Below are 21,635 nucleotides of genomic sequence, written 5' to 3'. Positions count from 1 at the left end.
TTAAAAGAACGAAAATCGCTCTTTATGTGAATGGAAGTTTTAATTATAACACTGAAGTTTAAAACACGGTGTTTCCAGGCCAGGATACCCTAGAGCTCCACAGGGTTTCTTCAATCAAATGTGGTCACACCTCAATGGGCGTCTCCATCTCCTTCGTACTTCTCAACGCTTCGTGCTGCTCTGCTACAGGGCCGAGGTCAGCACAAAACAGGCCCCGGACCGGTCACCTGAGCACCACCTGACACTCTTGTGGGATCACCTGCCTCCAAGGCAGCATCTTGTCAGCCACTAGGATGCAGTGTTTAACTCTGGTTCCACTAACAAAAAGTGAACCAGAACAAACTGTAAAGAGGCTGACTGCATCCAGGAGATGAAGAAAATGGACAGAGGAGAAGACTCAGGAGAGGCAGCAGCGGGAGCGACTCAGCCAGGCCCACAGAGCAGGTGCAGGACGCCTGCCCAGCTGGGGCGGCCACCAGGCGAGCGTATCCCGCCCCGCCCCCACCGGCCCCCAGAGGCCCGGAGCTGCAGGGTAACGCTGTCTTCACCCACCGCCCCCCAAAATTACCCTTCTGCCTTTCCGCCCTCCAAAAATACCCAGGGTTCACACCGATGCTGCTCCCTTCTGGTGTTCAGAGATGGACAAGGGACCCAGGGTTTATTTTTTCCAAGAAACAAAACCATCCGTGAACAAAAGGTAACAAAGTCAAAAGCTTTAAAAGGAAAGTGTCATTTCATTTCCAAAGAACCTTTCCTCGTTTCCCTTACTTCTTTCCCTCTTTCCCTCTTCTTGCCCAAGCAGAATGTCCTCCAAGCCCCACAGGAGCTTCCACCCAGGCCCAAGGCGGGGAAATCCAAGCTTAGACTGAAGGGGGAGGGGACACAGAGCTACGAAAGAGAACACGGAGCAGTCAGTGTCAAGGAAGAAAATGCATGCGTACGCACAGTGCACCCGTGTTTGGAAGCAGACCCTTCCACGCCGGGTCACACGGCGAGCAGAGCCCTGGCAGCCGCCCACTGCCAAAGTCAACATGCTCTGCCCGCCCGGCCTCCACACTCGGCTGCCTTCGAGCCAGGTGCCCAGGAGGGGGACCTGCCTGGCCCAAGGCTCAGGACTCCGTGCTGGCACCGCCCTGCAGCCGTGGCTGTGCACAGGTCCAGGGCCATGCGGCCCAGCCCCTGCCCTCCCCCGCCCCCGGCACTTGCTGGTACAATCACAGGCCCAGGGGCAGGGCCACTCTTCTGTTCTGCTTTCTTCTCAAACCTGCTACCCTGGCCAGCGCTTCGCTCCATCTTTGGGACCCCTCTTTGGGTATTTGTGGGGACGCCTGAGTGGCATCGAAGAGAGGACACAGCCTCAGCTGAACCGAACGATGTCCAGCTCAGAACGGCGCACATCTCACCCCCACCACCGCCCGTCATGTGACAGAAGGCTCTCCCCAATTCCTTCTCCCAACAGGCAATGCAGATGACCACCAAGACAGTGTTCTAGAATGGAGAACAGACTAAGTTCTCAGGCCCAGCGGGCAGGCAGCTCCCCACATAACCCTCTCACTCCTCCACCTTCCTCCTGCCTTCTTCTTCTTCTCACCAAGACCCAGGGGGCCGTGCATGGAACGTCCTGCAGCAGACCTCTCTAAGCTGCACACAGCCGGCAGCCTGCGTTACAGGACGCCCTCGTGTTCCACAAGGCAAAGCAAGAAGGGAAGGCAAGTGCTGTTCTACAGGAAAAATGGAGCTCACTTTTAACAGGACTTCTGGAGCACCTACTCCAAGGCGGATATGAGCACATGTCTTCACCCTCAAATACGACACACAGAGAAAACCTAAAGAGATTTAAAATTTGATGATATTAAAAAATAAACACAGACTCCACAAGAATCCTCACAGTTAAGAATGGAAGGAGAACACATATGAACAACAAATGAGTTACCACAAACTGCCCAGAAACCTTTCCCAGAGCCCAAACAGGTGTCTCTACCTGCCTGCCTTCCAACGGTGTGCTTGGGCTCACAGAGCCCAGAAGTCCATTCCAGCTAGAAACATCCAGAGGGAAAGGCCCTGAAAGGCAGAACTCCCAGCTGGGGCGCAGGCTTGGGCATGGGCTCAGACCTTCCCCTTCGGCTCGGACCTGCTTACTTTCCACGCCCTCTCCTTGCCCTAGGCACATGAACTCTCCCAGCTTTCCAAGTACCTTGGAATGCGAGAACCAAAGTTCTACCCGCTGGCAAGCACTGTCATGTGGGGACGGCAAAAGCTTCTGGGGAAAAGTGCATGAACACACTGTTAATTTTTATATTAACCAAAAAACATGCATTTAATGAATTCTAATTCTAATGACATCTAATTTACGTAGTTGAAGGGAGCCTAGTCAAAGAGTATTCTCCAGAACTAAATACACAATAAAAATTTATCACACTAAGAAATTCAGGAAATTATACTGGCACAATTAATTAGCTAAACATATCTGATAACCAAGCAAAGGGTGCTTTGTTATCTATTTTTAAACCCTAGCAAAACCTCTTTGTTAAAAACTCAAATGAATTAGCATCAGGACCTACAAGTTCCTTACAACCTGCAAATCCAACCCAGCACTGCTCACGGTCCGTGGCGGCAAGTAGAGCTCACGGGCAACCGCTTGTGCTGTGACCATGAACTGCACCTAACGGCCAAGGCGCATCGGGCTGGCGGTCAGGTCAGGAAGAACTTCCACTCCTACCACACAAACTCACGAGAGCTTCTCTCTGTTTCAATACCGGATGGCTTCGTATTCTGGGTCCGGAGGGCGCCCTCCAAGCTTGCTGCTCGGGTGGGGTCCCTGGTGTCGCCAGTGCACGGACAGCCGGCAGAGGGGCACCCGGTTCTACCATCCGCAAGACTTCTGGTCCCTGTGCTTGGAGGACACAGGCCAAGTGCAGCCATGCACACCTCTCCACAGCGAGCACCACCTACGCGGACACCCAGCTCAGCATCACATCCAGGGAACCTGAAACTATGCCTTTCAAGTTCAGTGTTTCGGCAAGTCACAAAGCGACCATTTTTTTCTATTTACAGGTGTTCAAACTAAAAGAATAAACCATTAAAATCTACATCTCTGTTCATGTAAACGCTACCTGTGGGGCACCTGGGTGGCTCAGTGAACGCACTGAGCGTCAGACTTCGGCTCAGGGCATGGTCTCGTGGTTCGTGAGTTCGAGCCCCACGCTGGGCTTGCTGCTATCAGCCCAGAGCCCACTTTGGATCCTCTGTCCCCCTCTCTCTCCCCCTCCCCCACTTGTGCTTTTCCAAAAATAAATAAATATTAAAAAAAACCAAAACACTAGTTTTATTATTATAACATGCTACTTTCAGAAATTATTTTGTTTTTGGAAACATAATTCCGAACTCCTGTTTCGCAGCAAGCATGAGTGTAACACTTACACACGCTGCCAGGGGTCAGGGCCGGGAGATAAGTCTGACTCACGTGCACACACTCTCCCCTACCCCTGGTGAAGTGGGAGCCGCTCTGAGCCCTGCTCTGGAGAGGCAGGGACCCTCTACCAAAAAAGATGTTAACAAAGCACAATCACACCAGCTGTCAGCTGAAACTAGCTTTATGCTAAAGAAAGGCTTAAAAACGTATCTGCTTATTTTAAAGCTTACATTTTCATAGAGTTTTGTTCCCATGTACAGGGCCACTTAATCTCAGAAGAAATCTTTAAGATGGGTGTCACCATTACCGCTTCACAGGGGAGGAGCCCAAGGACTGAATGCAGAAAGCCAAGTCACAGAGCAGCCCGGCACATACAGGCTGTCTCAGACCCTGTAACGGAGTCATGCTTGAAACAACTCAGGGCGGGACCAGCCCAGAACCATCCAAACTGGGCGCCTAAACGATGCTCAGACAGAGACGAGAGCACAGGATTAAGTACTCTGGGATTTAGCAAGCCCACCTCTGCTCCTACCTGACCTAAATGGCTCATATTCGACCTTAGGGGGTCAAAATGAAAATTAATTACTGATGTGAATAACCGTGAAAAACTACTAGAGAGCCTATAATCATTCTGTTTTTCAGATTCTGCCTTTTGATTCCAGGAATGGTCACGGAGGGCACACCTCAGCAAGCGGCACACACTGCTGTGGGCCTGGCCCTGCTGCCACAGCGGGGCCACTCCCCAAGAGGGGGCGCGGCCTGCCTGCAGCCACAACATGCCTCTCATTAACAGGAACTTTTATCTTTATTCAATCCAAACACTAGTCTTTTCTTTAAACAGTCTTTTGTTAAAAGATTATTACAGTCAATATTACCTGAGTATTTATGGTTCACGGAAGTAATAAATGGCATGAGACACCCTGGGTTATTCTTGTGATATGGCCAAAAAAGTCAATCCTTCCTATGTTGAAAACCTTCTAAATGTTAACACATCTATTAACTCCACACCACTGGGCCAGCCCAAGAATTTGTCGGCAAAGAGTTGCTAGTAACTTGTTTTCTTTTAATCAGGAAATACATTGTTTTGAATCACCAAAGACTTACTAAAAGCCTAATTTAAGTGGCGTTTCCTTTTTCCTCCTTATAAATTAAGACCAATATTACAGTTTTCAAACCAACACAGAGCTCAGCCTGTGAGTGGGTGTGAGTGGGTTCGGTTCTCTCTCTGCCTCACCTTTTCCTTCTCTCCTGGACCTAGTCTCTCCGTGGCTGCCCCACTGCCTATGGCGACCCCACACACACACACACACCACCACCACCACCACCCCCCCAGGGAAACTACCCTGGGGAACCCCCCGCAGGGTGTTACAAAGCACCCCACCACCCCACCTGATCAGCAACGCCTCCACTGGCCACACTGGCTTCTTTCTAAGCATTGACCATCCTGCAGATTAAGGGAGGACAATTCGAGGCCTATTCTCAGGGACATCCAAGATTCCCGTGCCGTCAAACCTTATCACCAATTCCAAGGAAATACTTTGGTCAAGTCAAAGGGACAGGCCAGGAAGCTTCCACGAGGCCTGATTCAGTGATGGCTGAGATAAAGGACACTCCACACCAAAGACACAGAGGGAAAGGTCTCTTTCATGTCTGCTAGGAACAACAATGCAAAATGGGTTAACACATCTTTGGATGGTTCGCTTTAAGACACTAATGCCTGGCGTAGGTATGAGACACTAAAATCGACCGAGAGTTTTCTTTTCAATTGTTAGCGATCTACACTCCAGAGGAAATAAATGCCTTCCAACGCAACAATCTCCCCAAGGCGAGGAGGGGACTCTGTCCTGGAGCAACAGACGCTGCACCGGACCTGAACCTGGTGTCTTCAGGGGTAAAGTTGCCCCTCCTCTCAAAAACCTCGCCAGTGGTTCCCAGAAGGAAGCAGCAAGTAAGCAGGGCAACCTGGCCAAAGATCCCACTCCTTACCCACCAACCACAAGAGCTGGCCTCAAACTTCTAGGGATACCGCCAGTAGCTGCCCAAACACACAGGACACCAGACCTGAGCACAGCCAGGCCCCCACTGCTTCCCCCAGAGGTGGGAACAATCCTCAGACTCAAAAAGCTCTTCTTCACGCCAGGTGTTCATGCAATGTGTACAGAGCACAAAACAAAGTAGTCGGTACAGGGTCCCGACGGTCTCCAGACCCCTTGAGCACAGAGCACTTTAGATAAAGAGGTTGAGCAGGGGCCCCTGGGTGGCCCAGTCCAGTGAGCGTCACTCTTGATTTTTGGCTTCGGTCATGACCCCGGGGTCGTGGGATCGAACCCCATGTCAGGCTCCAAGCTCAGTGTGGAGCCTGCCTGAGATTCTCTCCCTCTTTCCCTCTCACCCTCCTCCCTTTTCCCCTGCTCAGGCTCTCTATCAGTCAATCAATCAATCAATTAATCAATCAATGAAAATAAAGAGGCTGAACAGAAATAAACCCCCTTCGCGGGCCAGTCTACCAGCCTGGGCTCCACAGAACCGTGTCACTGGGATACCAGAGTGCCAGTTATCAGCCCACAGTTCACCACCACTTCTCGGAGACACCCTCATCTGAGTGAGGTCCAGAACAAGCTCCACAACACCCGGCCAGCACTATCAAGCCCGAGAAGGCCCACGTGGAAGTCCAGCACGATTTTCATGCCCCTTCTTACAAAGCAAAGAAAATAACAAACTGATGAATAGCAGTGCAATAAAATATTTACCGATTCCATAGCTGAAAGCTGACGCTGATGAAGACTGTATCTGAAATCCAAGGGGGCGCGTCCCCGATCGGCGCTGTGTGTTCTGAAACGAGAGAGCAACATCAGCTTATACGTCTCTACCTCAGGTCTCTGTCTCATCTCAGTCTCTCCATGAGGGGCAACCTGTACTTCCCTGCCGGCTTCCTTCATGTCACGGAACTAAGCACAAGAGGGTTTGAAACGTGTGTCTGGCTGGTGTGGGCTACAAAGGGAGAACGGGCCCAGGAAAGATGCTCGCGCTTGATGATTTGCGTCAGGACACCATCCAAATGGGAACCTCTGTTCTCAGTAATGCTTCCTGGAAAGCAGTGCCCGGAGAGGCCCGGTTCAGGAAAGAACCCTCAGTGGCTTACGGGTCTCCTTGGAGATGGGGCTTCAGGACTGGGACCTCGAAGGGACCATTCAGAGACTTTTCTCTTTACGTGGAATTTGACGGAAATCTCGCAATTACTAAGGCTTTGTCAAAGTTCTGCATTTTGCATCTTCTAGGGACATCCTGTTGCGGTCAGAAGAAAACGCAAATTCTCCCTCTGGCTCACAGAGCCCCGATGACCACCGGCCTCCCACAGCACCTGCTGCCCCCCACCCCGTGTTCAGCCTCCACCTGGAGGCCTGAACCTTAACAAATAAATCAAGTGGCCGCTGTGGCCTTGTCAGTAAGAAAAGGAGAGATTACGGCACAGTATCACGAAGAAACCTGGCTGAATAAAACTGTATCATCTCCTAGGAGGGCTCTGAGACCTTCAAGAATAAACCAAGACAGTAACAAGAAAAAACACCACTAACTCACAATACTTTTTCCACAACCCCATCAGAACATCACACTCTCTTCTGTCTCCAAACACATCAAAAGTATGGAGTCACTAAGGGACTCACACTGGTGGACAAGAGGCAGGAGAAGGCTCTGTCTCAGACGCGGCATTCACATGAAGCAGGATCCCAAGTTCCACCCTCAGGGTGCTAAAGATCTCTGTGGTGTCTTGGCCAGTGCTTACAGCTGGGTGTGTGTTTGCAAACACGGAGCAAGGGTTTTCTGTCCCTGTATTCCTGCACAGGGTTTCTCGAAGCTAGCACGAACCTCAAGCACTGATAAACACAAGCAAGGAAAAGCAAATTCCAGTACACCACACAGCTTGGTTTTAGTGAAAAGCAACAAGTATGTGATTAAGCTTTTCAATTTTCTTATAAAGACAGTTACGGGGGCGTCTGGGTGGCTCAGTCGGTTGAGCATCTGACTTCAGCTCGGATCATGACCTCACAGTTCCTGAGTTCAAGCCCCATGTCGGGCTCTGTGATGACAGCTCAGAGCCTGGAGCCTGCTTCGGATTCTGTGTGTGTCTCTCTCTGATCCTCCCCTGCTTATGCTCGCACGCTCGCTCGCTCTCTCTCTCTCTCTCAAAAATAAAATAAATGTTTAAAAAAAAGTTACAGAACAACACAGAATGCATGATGAAGGCCTACACCAGGAATACAGCACATAACAACATCTACCATTACAGTGTTGAAGAAAACTGAGGTAGTCTTAATCCAAGGTTTCTCAAAGTCAGCAGCAGTGGCATTCAAGGCTAGGTCACCCTCTGCGTCCTGGGCACTGGAGGAAGGTGCTGACTAGCAGTCCTGATCTGGAGCCCACCAGATGCCAGCAGCACCCCCCAGGCTGTGACCACCAGAACGTCTGGGGACACTGTCACAAACCCCCCTGAAGGGCAGAGAACCAGGGCTGTACATCCACCTGCGATTTGACAAAAAAGGAAACCAAATCAGGTTTAGTTGTCTGTGGTCATGCAGGGAATTCAAAGCAAGTTGCAAAGAGCACCCAGGTCTCCTAAATCCTGGCCTAAAAGTCTTATCAGTCTAAGGGAAGATACTTTAGGAATTAACCCAATTATGTCTGGAAGACAATGCAAATTAAAAGCCTCCAAAACATTTATGCCTTTTGACAGAGAAACCCCATTTCTGAGGAGTGCACGTGGAAGAAACATTCTGATACGGAAACAGCTTCATGTAGCATACGTGTTCACATCAAAACCCCTGCGGCCACGACAATCAGGCTCCGTTGTCAAACAGAACTGCACCGGACCACACCGTTATTGTAGGCTTACAGCTACAGGGGTTCACAGGGCACGCCCCCCCCCCAGAAGTAAAGAGATCGGTGAGGACAGAGCACAGGCGAAGACCGCGGAGACGTGAAAAGCCAGTGTCCAACACAGCTGGTGGGCGACCGGGAGGGGCTGAGGAAGCATTCCACAGACGGGGCAGGGGCCCACCCCTGTCTGAGGGCAAGGCCCTCGCGGAGAACCCACCTGAAGCAACAGGGAGATGTTCCTGCCGACGGGACTGGCAGGATGCACAAGGCAAGAATCACAAGTGCCAAGGTCTGATGTGTGCAGTCTGTGTGAGAAAAATGACACAGATTCTTTACTTTTTATTCATTTAGTATGAGAGAGAGCGTGAGGGAGGGAGGGGCGGTGAGAGAGACAGAGACAGACTCCCAAGCAGGCTCCACGCCGCTCAGTGCGCAGCCCGACTCAGGGCTGGATACCCAGGACTGTGAGGCCGTGACGTGAGCTGAAATCAAGAGTCAGACTCTAAATCGGCTGCGCCACCCGGGTGCCCTGAAAATGAGTTTTTAAAACAAACAGATGCACAGCCATAAAGAAAATCAAAAAAGGGAAACTCTGTAGACCAAAAACTGGGTAATTCCAGAAAATCAGGAGAATCAAAGCAGAGAAAGTGACTGGGAACGCACTGTGAGAACGGGGGGGGCACAATCACAGGAAGTGTACAAGACCACATTGTATAAAACCAGCTGGCTTGGGGAACCTGGGTGGCTCAGTCGGTTGAATGTCCGACTTCGGCTCAGTCATGATCTCGCAGTCTGTGAGTTCAAGCCCCGTGTCGGGCGCTATGCTGACAGCTCAGAGCCTGGAGCCTGCTTTGGATTCAGTGCCTCCCTCTCTCTCTGCCCCTCCCCTGCTTGCTTGCTCGCTCGTGCTCACTCTCTCTCTCTCTCTCTCTCTCTCTCTCTCTCTCTCTCTGTCAAAAATAAACACTAAAAAAAATTTTTTAAAAAAACAAAAACAAAACCAGCCAGCTCTTCCCAGGCAGGACCAACCCAGACTCCACCAACCACCACCCTGCGCTGCCTTTCAAGAGGTTCCCCAGCACCCCGACTCCCTGCTCACCCTCAATATGGTACGTCACCACGAGGAACAATCTTTTAGACATCACGCACACACACACATCTTGAAATCCTGATTAATGAGGACATAAAAACAACTTTTCTGAGGGTCTAAGTCAGGAAATAGTACCAGTTATCTCCAGCTCTTAGCAAACTCATCGAATTCCAAATCAGCATCATGCTCTAAGGGCAAAACTCAAAAGAAACACGAATATGCTGGTATCTGCCCATCTCTGGAGTGCACTGCTGACCTCACCATTTTATGACAGGGTCACGGGCAATGGAAACATGAAGATAACAGAAAAGGGGGCGGTGACTGTTCCACCTTATTGGTGTGAAGAGGCTCTAGCAAAATGATGGCTCATTTACTTGCAATCTCCCACAACGCTTACCCGCTCTACTCCTAGAAAGCGAACAACCTGAGGACAGACCACGGGACACCGTGTACCAGCCTATCTTCCGTTACACGGGAACTCAGAGTCAGGAACAGCTCCCCTCGTTCTAGGCAAGTGCTCTCTACTCCCGCCCCTGGAGCCCACGGAAGACAGACCTTAACAGAAGCCACATACCAAGCACATCAGGGACACAGACAGGAAGCACGAACCCACCCTCCACCAGGCACAGCAAACGCCTGAACTGAACGGGGCCGTCCAGCTAGAAGATTCGCCTTGAAAAAGGAACATAAAACCCAAAGAATACACACACACACACACACACACACACACACACACACAAGCACAACGCAGCAAAGCTACCGGATACAAGATCAGTGTACAAAAATCTGTTGCGTTTCTATACTCTGGCAAGAACAAAATCTGAAAGGGAAATGAAGAAAACACGGTTTACAACAGCATCAGAAAAAATACTTAGAGACAAATTTACCCAAAGAGGTCAAAGACTTGCACACTGAAAACTCTGCCTTAAGAAACCAAAGACGACCTATGTGCGTGGACTCCCGTGTTCGTGGGCTGCAGGAACTAAGACGTCAGCACGCCATGAAGACATCGACAGAGTCGCGTGCAGTTATAAAATGCTTTCCTCCGGGGGTGCGGGGGGAGCTCAGTCAGTCAAGCCTCGTGGTTTCGGCTCAGGTCACGATCTCACAGTTCGTGAGTTTGAGCCCCTGTATCGATCGGGCTCTGTGCTGACAGCAAGGAGCCTGCTTGGGATTTTCTCTCTCCCTCTCTCTCTACCCCTCCCACACTCACTCTCTCAAAAATAAATAAATATTTTTTAAAAACGTTTTCCTTTAAACATCCTATCTAGTGCAACTTATAGAACTAGAAAAGTTTTCCAGGTTTTTCTTTTCCTAAAAGGGTGATTTTTTTTTTTTTTAAATACTAGAGAGAAACTCCTCAGACTATCAACCTCTAAAACAAGGGGATTAAGATTTGAGAATCCCTAAACCTCTTTAGTCCTAAAAGTTTAAGATCCTTCAATATACAACATAACATTGTTTCCTTTAGAAACACACCCCCAGGGGCACCTGGGTGGCTCAGTCAAAGCGTCCAACTTCAGCTCAGGTCATGATCTCGCACTCCGTAGGTTCAAGCCCCACACTGGGCTCTGTGCTGACAGCTCAGAGTCTGGAGCCTGCTTCAGATTCTGTGTCTCCCTCTCTCTGCTCCTCCCCTGCTCTCACTATGTCTGTCTCCGTCTGTCTGTCTGTCTCTCTCTCTCTCTCTCAAAAATAAACAAACTTTAAAAAACAAAACAAAACAAAACACCCCCAAAGGGGGTCAGTGGAGTAAAAGACTCTTGATCTCAGGATTATGAGTTTGAGCCCCAAGATGGGTGTAGAGATTACTTAAAAATAAAATCTTTAGAAAGAAAAATACGCTCTTTTCCTTCAATGTATTCTTTTCATGGAGAACATGAACCCAGTGCAATACTTTGTACGGCTGGACTCCTAGGATGCATGGCACAACACAACCTAAGGGGTGGGGAGGGAGCTGGGGGAGGCGCAGGGCTGTGAGGACCCACCTGGCGCCCCACGGAGCTGAGACAAGCGGAAGCAGGCGTGCTCAGCTCCGATGCTCCATGTTTCGCCGACTGTACTGTGCCGTGTAATGAGGACAAAGCTCAGGAAGCATCTGTGGAAGGAGCAACCTGTGATCAGGCGCTCTGCACTGCAGCCCCAACCCCAGCCCCGTGGGGTGAGTCCACTGTCCTGAGGTCCAGCCCATGGAATGAGAGGAACATTGCCAGAACCAATTAAACTGCTTTCTTACGAAAAACAAAGGGGAGTTTATTCTTTACGTGGTATCTTTTCCAATTTACTTTTAAGTTTATTATGAAAGAGAGAGACAAGACAGCATGAGTGGGGGAGGGGCAGGAAGAAACGAGAGAGGGAGAATCCCAAGTGGGGGCTTGAACTCATGAATCTTGAGATCAGGAGCTGGGCGGAAACCAAGAGTCGGATGCTCAACTGACTGAGCCACCCAGGCGCCTCTCTTTTCCATGTCTATCTGGAAATTTTCTTTTTAATTTTTTTAAGTTTATTTGTTTATTTGGTGGGGCGGGGCGGGGGGGACACTCCAAGTAGGCTCCATGCCTTCAGTGCAGAGCCTGATGCAGACTCACAAACTGTGAGATCGTGACCTGAGCAGAGATCGAGCGCGACGCTTAGCCGACTGAGCCCCCCAGGAGCCCCATCCACGCATCTCAATGTCGGTTTGTGCTGGCTGGACCCCTCCCTTCTACTTTGTGTCCCACCACGAAGGCAGCCGCACACCTGCCAGGGGAATGAGACGTGGCGAGCCCCATCCGACGCTTTGCGCAAAGCCTCCCCGGCCAGCAGAGTCCACATCCAGCTCTGTCCTCCCATTAACGCAATGTCCAAACCCAGGAACTCCCACTCGGGTCTGCTTCTTGGTTAGGGATCGTTTAGAGAATTCTGGAGTAGCCACAGCGAAGTGCAAAAGACAAGTAAAAGCAGGCTGGCCCGAGTGCCTGCGACCTGACACCCAGGTGCACTTACGTCCCTTCTGTATGAGGTCTGACACGCAGGATGGTGGCCCCAGCGCGTCCCCACCGCTAACCTGTGCCGCGTCCTCCCAACACCACTTACCTCGTGACAACCCTACCGGAACAGGACCGTTCCATCTCTCTGATGACAAACCAGGTTCTAAAAGGCTGACTCATTTGCCTCAAAATCAGGATCAAACTCAGGCAATCACACACACCACCCGGCCCCATGTACACAAGGCTCCTGGAGAGCCTTTCAAGTCCACGACCGAGACAAAGCCCTCCCGCGCCTCCAACGTGACACAATACTGGCGCTGACAAGGAGGGAGCTCAGGCCGCGAGCATCCAGGGCAGGCCCGCTTCTCCCTCCCTCTGCACCAGGAGTGGAGCTGCCGCCCTCTGCGCCCAACCGCCCCCACCCCCTTCTCGAACCACTCGGGTTTCTCTCCCCAACTCTATTAACACTTTGTTTCACAAGCCAGACTTCCTCCTCCACTTGCTCCTTAAACGTGGCTCCCCTCCTCTCTCTGGACGATCTTATCTGCCTCTGTGGCTTTAATAACCACGCTGTCAAATCCCTTCCGCTTCTCCAACTCAGAGCTCCCCAGTGAACTCTCCGAGTCCAGCCACGTCACAGCCACAGCCACCGGCACACTACAGTGCACACGTGGGCCCCCAAGGCGGCTGTGACTGCTGTGTTTCCTGCCCCAGGTCCGGGTACCAGTGTCTAGATACTCATCCAAATTAGAAACCTGTTGTCCCCTTCTCTCTGGTGCTCAAAAGTCACCTGACAAGTTCTGTCAATTCCAGCTTCTCAGCACACTCCTCCCGGCTGGCCTCGCTCCTAACTCAGCAGATGTCCGGATTTCTTCACTTATGCTATCAAGACAGCATCTTTACCTCTACTCCGACCAACTCACCCCACACTGAGAACTGAACTTGGCAGGTCTGAATCACCTCTCTCACGCCTATGGGAGTCACTGCACTAACAAGTATAGTATGTTAGTGTTCAAATTTCAAATCCAGAGTGAGAAACATTTTACATCACGACACACACAGACACACACACACGGGGCTGAGTCAGGTAGGCGTCCGACTTGATTTCGGCTCAGGTCATGATCTCACAGTTCATGGGTTTGAGCACCACATCCAGCTCTGTGCTCACAGCTATGGAGCCTGCTTGGGATTCTCTGTCTCCCTCTTCCCCACGCCTCCCACCACCCCCCCCCCACTCTTTATCTTTCTGTCTCAAAATAAACAAACATTAAAAGAAGAAGAAGAAGACAACACACGTACACACAAAGACACAACTGCAGGGAGCTGTCCCACAGAGCGCCCGGGTGTCTCCCACTCGAGCCTAGGCCGGCTGCCGTGTCGCTTGGTTTTTAAAGCAGGTGTCTCCCACCCAGCTGACTTCACGGGCCGTCAGCTTTCCTAGAGTGGACAGGCACTGTTCTCTACTTTCTCCTCATGCTGCCGTCCTTGGGAGACCTTCCCCCAGTGCCGCCCACCCCCCCCCCCCCGCCCCCCACGCTGCAGGGCAACCACTGAGCTAACCTCGCAAGTCCCTGCAGAGCCCAACACCATACCCAGGGTCACACGGGTACACCAACACTGAGACCCAGCGCACAGGAAGCCCTCCACCGGGAGCCTCAGAGCACAAACCCGCCGGCGTACTGGCCAGCCTGGAAACAAGCCTCCTCACGCAGAAGCACGGTCCCAACAAGCCTCCAGCCTCTGCCTCTGAGAAGCTGTGCGCTTTGCAGCCAGCTCATACTCATTCTTCGATCCGGATGAAAACTCACCTCAAATACATGTAGTTTGGGACAAAACCGATTAGAAATTAAGAATACAGAAAGAAGGCTTCCCCCGCAGAACATTTCACTAGAAGCCCCAGCTGAGTGGCCAGGCCTGGTCACCTCCTAACCCTCAGGCGATTCATTCATCTGGACACAGCTGGCTCCTCAGAGGTTTCTGATTCTGCATCACCTACAAATTAGTACGTTTCTTTACGTAAAGTGTCCAATTTCTCCTTCAGGTTACTGCTTCCTGACAGTGCAAAAACCCCTCTACGTGCCAAGTTACAGACCACTTTTCTCCTCCACCTTACTACCACCTACAAAGCTTTCAAAATGTATTATTACCAAATGGAAAAGAAGCATCATGGGCGCCTTGGTGGCTTAGTGTGTTAAGCGTCCAACTCCTGGTTTCAGCTCAGGTCAAGATCTCACGGTTAGTGACTTCGAGCCCCACGTCGGGCTCTGTGCTGACAGCTCGGAGCCTGGAGCCCACTTTGGGTTCTGTGTCTCCCTCTCTCTCTCTGCCCCTCCCCTGCTCGTTCGTGTTCTCTCTCGAAAATAAATGAACATTAAATATATATATATATATCGCTCACTGGTCCGAAGATTAAACTCTTTGAACTCTCAAGTTCAAAGATCTCCCTCAAGGAGCAGCGAGGGAGAGAGACAGGGACGAAGGGAGAAAGAGGGCACCCAGCCCACAAGGACTGCATAGAAACCAGTCACACTTGGAAAAGAGCCAGAGAGATGTTTGGGATCAGCACAGGGCAGCAATGCTCACTGGCTGTTGTCTGTAACCACAGCGCCTGAGGGGAGACACCCACACAGGACGCTGGCCTCCAAATGCAGAAGCTTCCAGGAATTTAAGACCCCCCACTGTCCTGTCCCACGCACTAGATGGAAACAGGGCCCAAAATGCAAACAGGCATTGAAGGCAAAGGGGATGCCTGCTGAGTCTCAAAGACTTAAATCACCTGTGATTTATCTCCTACATATTTCTACCCCAAAAGATGCCTCTGCGAGTCTGTCGCTGGGGGTAAGGATGGTAAACTGTTAGTTTTGTGAAATGCTTCCCCAGCAAATCTAGTAATAATCCCTGATCTAGTCCCACTGTCCCATCCACCTGTGGAAACAATCGCCAGAAAGCAGTGTTCCTCAAACTTGAGAATTCTCGTTACCCTTCCCTCCAGAAGTTTAAGAGGCCTCATCTGAGGAACAGGCCAGAGAAATGAGAATATCCCACCCACGTGCCAGGAGTAGCGGGCTGCCCGCGGGCTCGTGTTACGACATGAAGGGCCCAGGCTGCTGGTCTACGGACTGTGCCGCCCTCCACACCCCACGACAGAGGTCTCCTGGGTCCAAATCTGCTCTGAGGGACAGGATCAAACCGCTACTTATTAAAGGCTGGAACGCGGATGGGCAAAACCAGACTCACGCAGCCACACCACACATGACATCAGAGAAGGAGACTCCATAATCTTCTGGATTCTAGCGATCTAATGGGTGAGGAGCTACCTACTGCTAGGGCCTGGGGTTTGGGGGGGTGCCCCCACCTGAAGATCGCACAAATGTGCAAGAACGAAGGGACTGCAGGGCCAGTGCAGGTGCACGTCGGGTATGTCCATCAGCGTGCTGACTCCCCTTCAAGACAGGACATCTGCTCGGAGAGCAGCATCCGCCTACCAGCCCGCCACCGCCACGCCTTCACAAACCAGCATGCTTTCAATTTCCTCAGTTCAAGGAGTAACGTGTCTGTCTCACTTCCATTTCTGCATTTAATTCCATAGGCTAGCAATGCCCTTCATGGACAGAGCTCTTCAAATGTCCAGAAGGACAAATGTATTCTAGTAACGTAGCTGAACCGGTGCAATGACGCATTTTGCTGCCAAGCAGAGAAGACACCGACGCATCCACGCGTATCCGCCCACCAAACTGACAGGAGACACCCCAAGCAAAGCAGGTGATTCTCCCCCTTGACAAGTGGAGTACAACTTTCCTCCATTAAAACCTGAAAATTCAAGTTAATTCCTGGTAGAAAATCAACAGGAACCTCGAATAATGGCTGCCCTGGCTGTTAAGAGAGAACAAAGCAGGGTGGCCATTCAGCAAGAGTGAACCTAAAGCAGCTGAAGAGGAGGAACTAAAATCTGGATCCAAATGCGTGAGCATCAGGGCAACCAAAGCCTCCTTTCTGGATTCACCATCAGAATATTCCTTCAAGAGGACTTCCTTCAGAATTAAAATAGATAATTATTTTCAACACTGCCAATTAAGCGCAAGATGCAACCAGAAAGCTTTGACCACATATCTGTTTCAACTAAATTACTACAATTATCTTAAGTAATTAGCAAATTGTCAATTGAGACATCCCGGAATAAGGGTCAAAAAATGGTACTTTTTTTTTTTTAAAGGTTTATCTATCTTTGAGAGAGAGCGAGAGAGCACGCGCGCAAGCAGGGAAGGGGCAAAGGGAGAAGGGGACAGAGGATCCAAACTGGGCTCCACACTGACAGCACAGAGCCCGACGCAGGGCTCGACCTCACGAACCGTGAGATCATGACCTGAGCCAAAGTCTGACGATCGACCAACTGAGCCACCAGGTGCCCCAAAATGGTGTTCCTCAAAAAGAAGTTACGTTTAGCTCTTAGGTGGACTAACTTCCTAACTCTAACTGAACAAAATTCTGAATTCAATGTACATTTATCAACCGTATCTTAAAAGTGATGGGGGAGGGAACTGGAAAGTGGGGGAAGCTCAAAGTGGTTTCATTTAAACCACAGACGGCAGGGCGCCTGGGGGGGCTCAGTCGGGTAAGCGTCCGACTTCAGCTCAGGTCACGATCTCACAGTTCATGGGTTCAAGCCCCGCATGGGGCTCTGTGCTGACAGCTCAGAGCCTGGAGCCTGCTTCGGATTCGGTGTCTCCCTCTCTCTGCTCCTCCCCTGCTTGTGCTCTATCTCTCAAAAATAAATAAACATTAAAAAAAAATTTTTTTTAAACCAAAGATGTTAACAGTCAATATACGAGCACTCGTCCCCAATCTCCTAAAAGGTGACGTGCAAAAAAGGAACAGTGTAAACAAAACTCCTATCTCCTCAAATCTAACCATTTTTAAAAGTGACATAAACTATGTTTAATTCCTTGAGGAGAAGCCCATAATTAAAGACATAGGACACACACACACACACACACACACACACCTTAGGGCAAATCTTGTTTCTAAACTAAGAACTGTCCACTTATAAAGGGCGGGGGGGACAGGACACAGCTCTCATCCCATGAGTTAAAGATGGTGCTTATGTACCCTACAACACAGAATAAAAGTGAAAGGCTGTAAAAAAATCTTTCAATTACACACCAAAAAATGGAACACGTGTGCCTCAACACCTGATTCCTTCCCTCTGACATTTGCAAAAACCAGCAGGGCCACAGCGGCTGTCACCGCCTCCTGCAGCGCCCCTGCTCTGCGCTGTCCAATCCGCCTACACCTCCTCCTCCTGCGCCTGGTGCCCACTAACCTCCCACAGCCACTGTCACCTCTGAACCAACAGCCCTCTAAATCTTAGATCTCAAGCCTGGCACCTCTCATGAGACCTCACTCCTGTGACACACCTTCACAGGGGCGCATCTAGCTGGCATGTGAAACTCGCGCACTCAGACCCGGGCCTCGCCCGCCCCCTGTCCGGGCCACACTTCCACACGTCCCGTGTGCTCACTTCCCTCCTGTGTCCTCTGTGCCCTCCTGCAACGAGCCACCACGGGGCACAGTCATGCTGTGGCCAGGCTATTTTCCTGAAGATCAACATACTGCCAGCTAAGACTAGAGACTACATTGCAGGTCAGAATTATGACCGTGCCACTGTTTGCTGGCAGTGGCCCTGGCAGTGACCTGCATACGTTCTAACAGCCTGTTTTCTCACCTGCAGAAAGAGAAGTTCCTGGATACAAAGTATGAAATGAACACAAGGGAGTCAACCGCATTTCTAGGCACCAGCAAGCCCCAGCTGCAACACGGGATGGAGACAGGTGAGTGCCACGCGCCAGAGCCCCAAGAGTGCAGGCACACCAGAAGCCCCCGTTCACGACAGGCAGCACTGCAGGTGAGCCAGCGGAGAACGGTCACGCAGGGAGGAGGCCTGGTCGACTCCCATCCACATGAGAAAGATGGAGGGGCGTCTCCGTGCCCCACACCGTACGTAGACACTAATCTGGGAAAAAGATTAAAGACAAAAAAGTACACGATTTCCAAAAGGCACAGGAAGCTATCTTTACGTCCCTGGGAGAGGGATGAACTGCTTCACCAAGATACAACGGGTCACGAAGCACCATCCGGAAGAAGCGTCCTGCAGAAGCTGTCACAGTCCCTGCAAGGGGACTCGTGTTCCAGTCACCTCAGAGGTAAACACAACCGAACACTGGCTTCGTCACGCATCGACTGACCCTCCCTCTGCAGCGGGCCACGCTGCCTGACGCGCCCACCGGAGACCTCTTTCAAACCTGGGTCGAACCTCTCAAACCCCGCTGCTCTATCAACGAAGTTTATCTAACGCGCCAAACCCTGTCGTCATTCGCACCACCTTCCCGGCAGCTTTGCCTCGACCGCATTCGATCCCAGGAAGCCACTTTCTCTGCTCCTCCGTTAGAAGCAACTCCTCCTCTGTTCAAGTTTTATCATGAGACTGCACAATTTAGCCCCATCCTCAACCCCCCTTCTAATCCCAGGCCTCGTGTTTCCTGTCATCTGCAGTGACTTCCTCCACTAAAGTCTTGAACCCCTCAGAATCCTCCATGAAAACATTAATCTCACTGCCCATTTCCATCAGAGCTCTTGGGATGACCAGGTACACTGTCAATGAGCTTTAATATTTTGAAAATAATCTTTTTTTTTCCTGAGCAGTAGGTCTCAACAGGGGCTTAAACTATTCAGGAAAGCATCTTGTGAACAGACGTGCTGTCACCCAGGCTTTGCTGTGGCACTTACAGGGCACAATCAGTACGGGCCCGAGGACTTAGGGAGTGGTCGGTGAGGCTGGCTCCCACACGCGGCCCCTGACAAGAGCGTCAGCCGGTGGTGAGGCTGGGAAGCCAGGCACTGACCACCCCTCTCCAGCTACCACAGTCCCAGACGGCAGAAGGCTACTTCGTCTACACTGAAAACTTGGGTTCACTGCAGCCAGACGCGTTCACTGGTGGTCTCGGCTAGATCTTCTAGATTATTTGCTCCAACTCCCATCCCGGCACGTCGCCTCTCCATCGTGTGCACTTTTACACTGTGGAGACGGCCTCCCTCCTTAGGCCTCGTGAACCACTCTCCGCCACTGGCTGCAAACTTTCCTTCTCAGCTTCCTCACCTCACCTCTCTCGGCCTTCACAGAACTGAAGAGTCAGGGCCTGGCTCTGGATTAGGTGCCGGCTCCCGGGAACATTGGGAGCTGGCTGCTTCCAGCTTCTCTCCGGACCACTAAGACTGTCCCCACGCCGACAACAAGGCTGTTGTGCTTTCTTATCATTCGTGCGCTCGCGGGGGGCGCACTTTTCATTCCTTCAGGAGCTTCTCCTTTGTGTTCACAGCTCAGCTAAGGTTCAGTGCGAGAGGCCTCGGTCCGGTCCGGCCTATCTCAGCTTCTGAATGCCTTCCTTACTCACTAAGCTTGGTCATTTCCAGCTTTTACTCAAAGCGACACTCTTCCTTTCACTTGCATGGACAGACCATCACAGGTAGTGGCTGGGCTAACTTCAGTAACGTGGTGTCTCGGGAAACAGGGGGAGGCCTGAGGACAGGCAGAGAGACAGGGGACTGGCCGGGAGGTGGGGCAGTCAGAACACACAACAGGTAGCAGCAGCTAAGCTCGCTGTCCTCTACAAGGCACGGTTTCTGGCACCCCAAAACAATCACAACAGTAACATCAGAGACACCGATCGCACCAAAGATCACTGCAACAGCACCAGCAAATCATGAAAACGCTAGAAATACCGCAGGAATTACCAAAATGTGACCCAGAGACAAAGAGAGCAAATGCTGCTAGAATAACAGCACTGGTAGACCTGCTCCCCGCAGTTGCCAACATCTCCAATCTGTAAAAAGATACCGTATCTGCAAAGTGCAATAAAACAAAGTATGCCTGTATACGAGATTCTGAAAGCCAGCAACACCAAGCAAATGCTTTCACTTCTAGAGAGAGAAAACCAAATGTACCCTAAACACTGCAACAAAGGAAAAACAGGTAACAAAGTCCTCCACGAAACAGCGATTTAGGCATGAGGGTAAGGAATTCCATCTAAAGGGCCCCTGGGTGGCTCAGTCGGTGGAGCCTCCGACTTCAGCTCAGGTCATGATCTCGCGGTCCGTGGGTTCGAGCCCCATGTAGGGCTCTGTGCGGACAGCTCGGAGCCTGGAGCTGCTTCGGATGCTGTGTCTCCCTCTCTGTCCCTCCCCCGTCCATGCACTTGCACACACACTCTCTCTCTCTCTCTTGCTCTCTCAAATAAAAATAAACAACTAAAAGTCTTTAAAAATAAATGAACATTAAAAAAATTTTTTTTTCAAATGAGCTTCCTATACTATACATGTGCTAAAATTCTCTGGGGGGATGTCCTAAAATGAACTTTCATTCTAAAGAAACTAAAGACATTCTCAAAACAGGCTATATTACACAGACTTTTCTTTAAAAAAAAAAAACAAACCTGCAAATCCAAGGTCAGAATACATCCTAACATCTAATTATAAATGCAGTCATAAAGAAATCAATTTAAAAAACAAAAAAAACCTGTTTCAAAGATGTGCAAACCTGAATCAAAAAAATTAACCCTGCCCTGCAACTTAAGCATAGGCCTCCTGCAGCAATCTTTGCAACCTAGTGTTGCCACAGTGACTCCATGGCACCAGCCATTTACAGCACCTCATGGAAAGTTGCTTTCCCAGGTTCTCCTTGTAAAAAGCTTCCCTCAAATCATCCAAGATCTGAGCCTGATGATGTATCTGCCGGCAGATTTCAAAACAATCTATTGTAGTTAAACAACTACAAATTAAAAATCTAAAAGGGGCACCTGGGTGGTTCAGTGGGTTGAGCATCTGACTTTAGCTCAGGTCATGATCTCACAGTTTATGAGTTCAAGCCCCATGTCAGGCTCCGTGCTGGCAGCTCAGAGTCTGGAGCCTGCTCTGGATTCTGCCCCTCCCCCGCTTGCGCGCGCGCGCTCGCACGCTCTCTCTCTCTCTCTCTCTCTCTCTCTCTCTCTCTCAAAAATAAATAAACAGGGGCGCCTGGGTGTCTCAGTCAGTTAAGCGTCCACTTGGGCTCAGGTCACGATCTCATGGTTTGTGGGTTAGGGCCCTGAGTCAGGCTCTGTGCTTACAGCTTGGAGCCTGCTTCAGATTCTGTGCCTCCCTCTCTCTCTGCCCCAACCCACTCGCATTCGGTCTCTATCCCTCTCAAAAATAAATAAACATTAAAAAAATTTTTTTAATTTAAAATAAATAAGAACAT

General features: G+C 50.6%; 2 protein-coding genes across 15 annotated transcripts in view; one reads left to right on the top strand and one right to left on the bottom strand.

Annotated features, from left to right (window-relative positions):
• Positions 1–21,635, top strand: part of LOC128313295 (basic proline-rich protein-like) — a 76,914-nt gene that overhangs the window by 1,773 nt on the left and 53,506 nt on the right. The gene's annotated exons all lie outside the window — the stretch shown is intronic.
• Positions 1–21,635, bottom strand: part of ANKRD11 (ankyrin repeat domain containing 11) — a 178,617-nt gene that overhangs the window by 103,608 nt on the left and 53,374 nt on the right. For 12 of the 14 annotated variants that reach the window (XM_027076434.2, XM_027076433.2, XM_053211274.1 and 9 more), the window contains exon 2: positions 6,163–6,244. The exons of 1 other annotated variant lie outside the window; for it this stretch is intronic. The gene's annotated coding sequence lies outside the window, so the exon portion shown is untranslated. Of the gene's footprint in view, positions 1–6,162; positions 6,245–8,504; positions 8,862–21,635 lie in introns of those variants that run through there. One more of the 14 variants, XM_053211273.1, reaches the window with a different exon arrangement.

This window comes from Acinonyx jubatus, chromosome E2 (assembly GCF_027475565.1).
Source record: "Acinonyx jubatus isolate Ajub_Pintada_27869175 chromosome E2, VMU_Ajub_asm_v1.0, whole genome shotgun sequence".
In the NCBI taxonomy this organism is placed as follows: domain Eukaryota; kingdom Metazoa; phylum Chordata; class Mammalia; order Carnivora; family Felidae; genus Acinonyx; species Acinonyx jubatus.
This window is presented reverse-complemented; position numbering and strand designations above follow the sequence as displayed.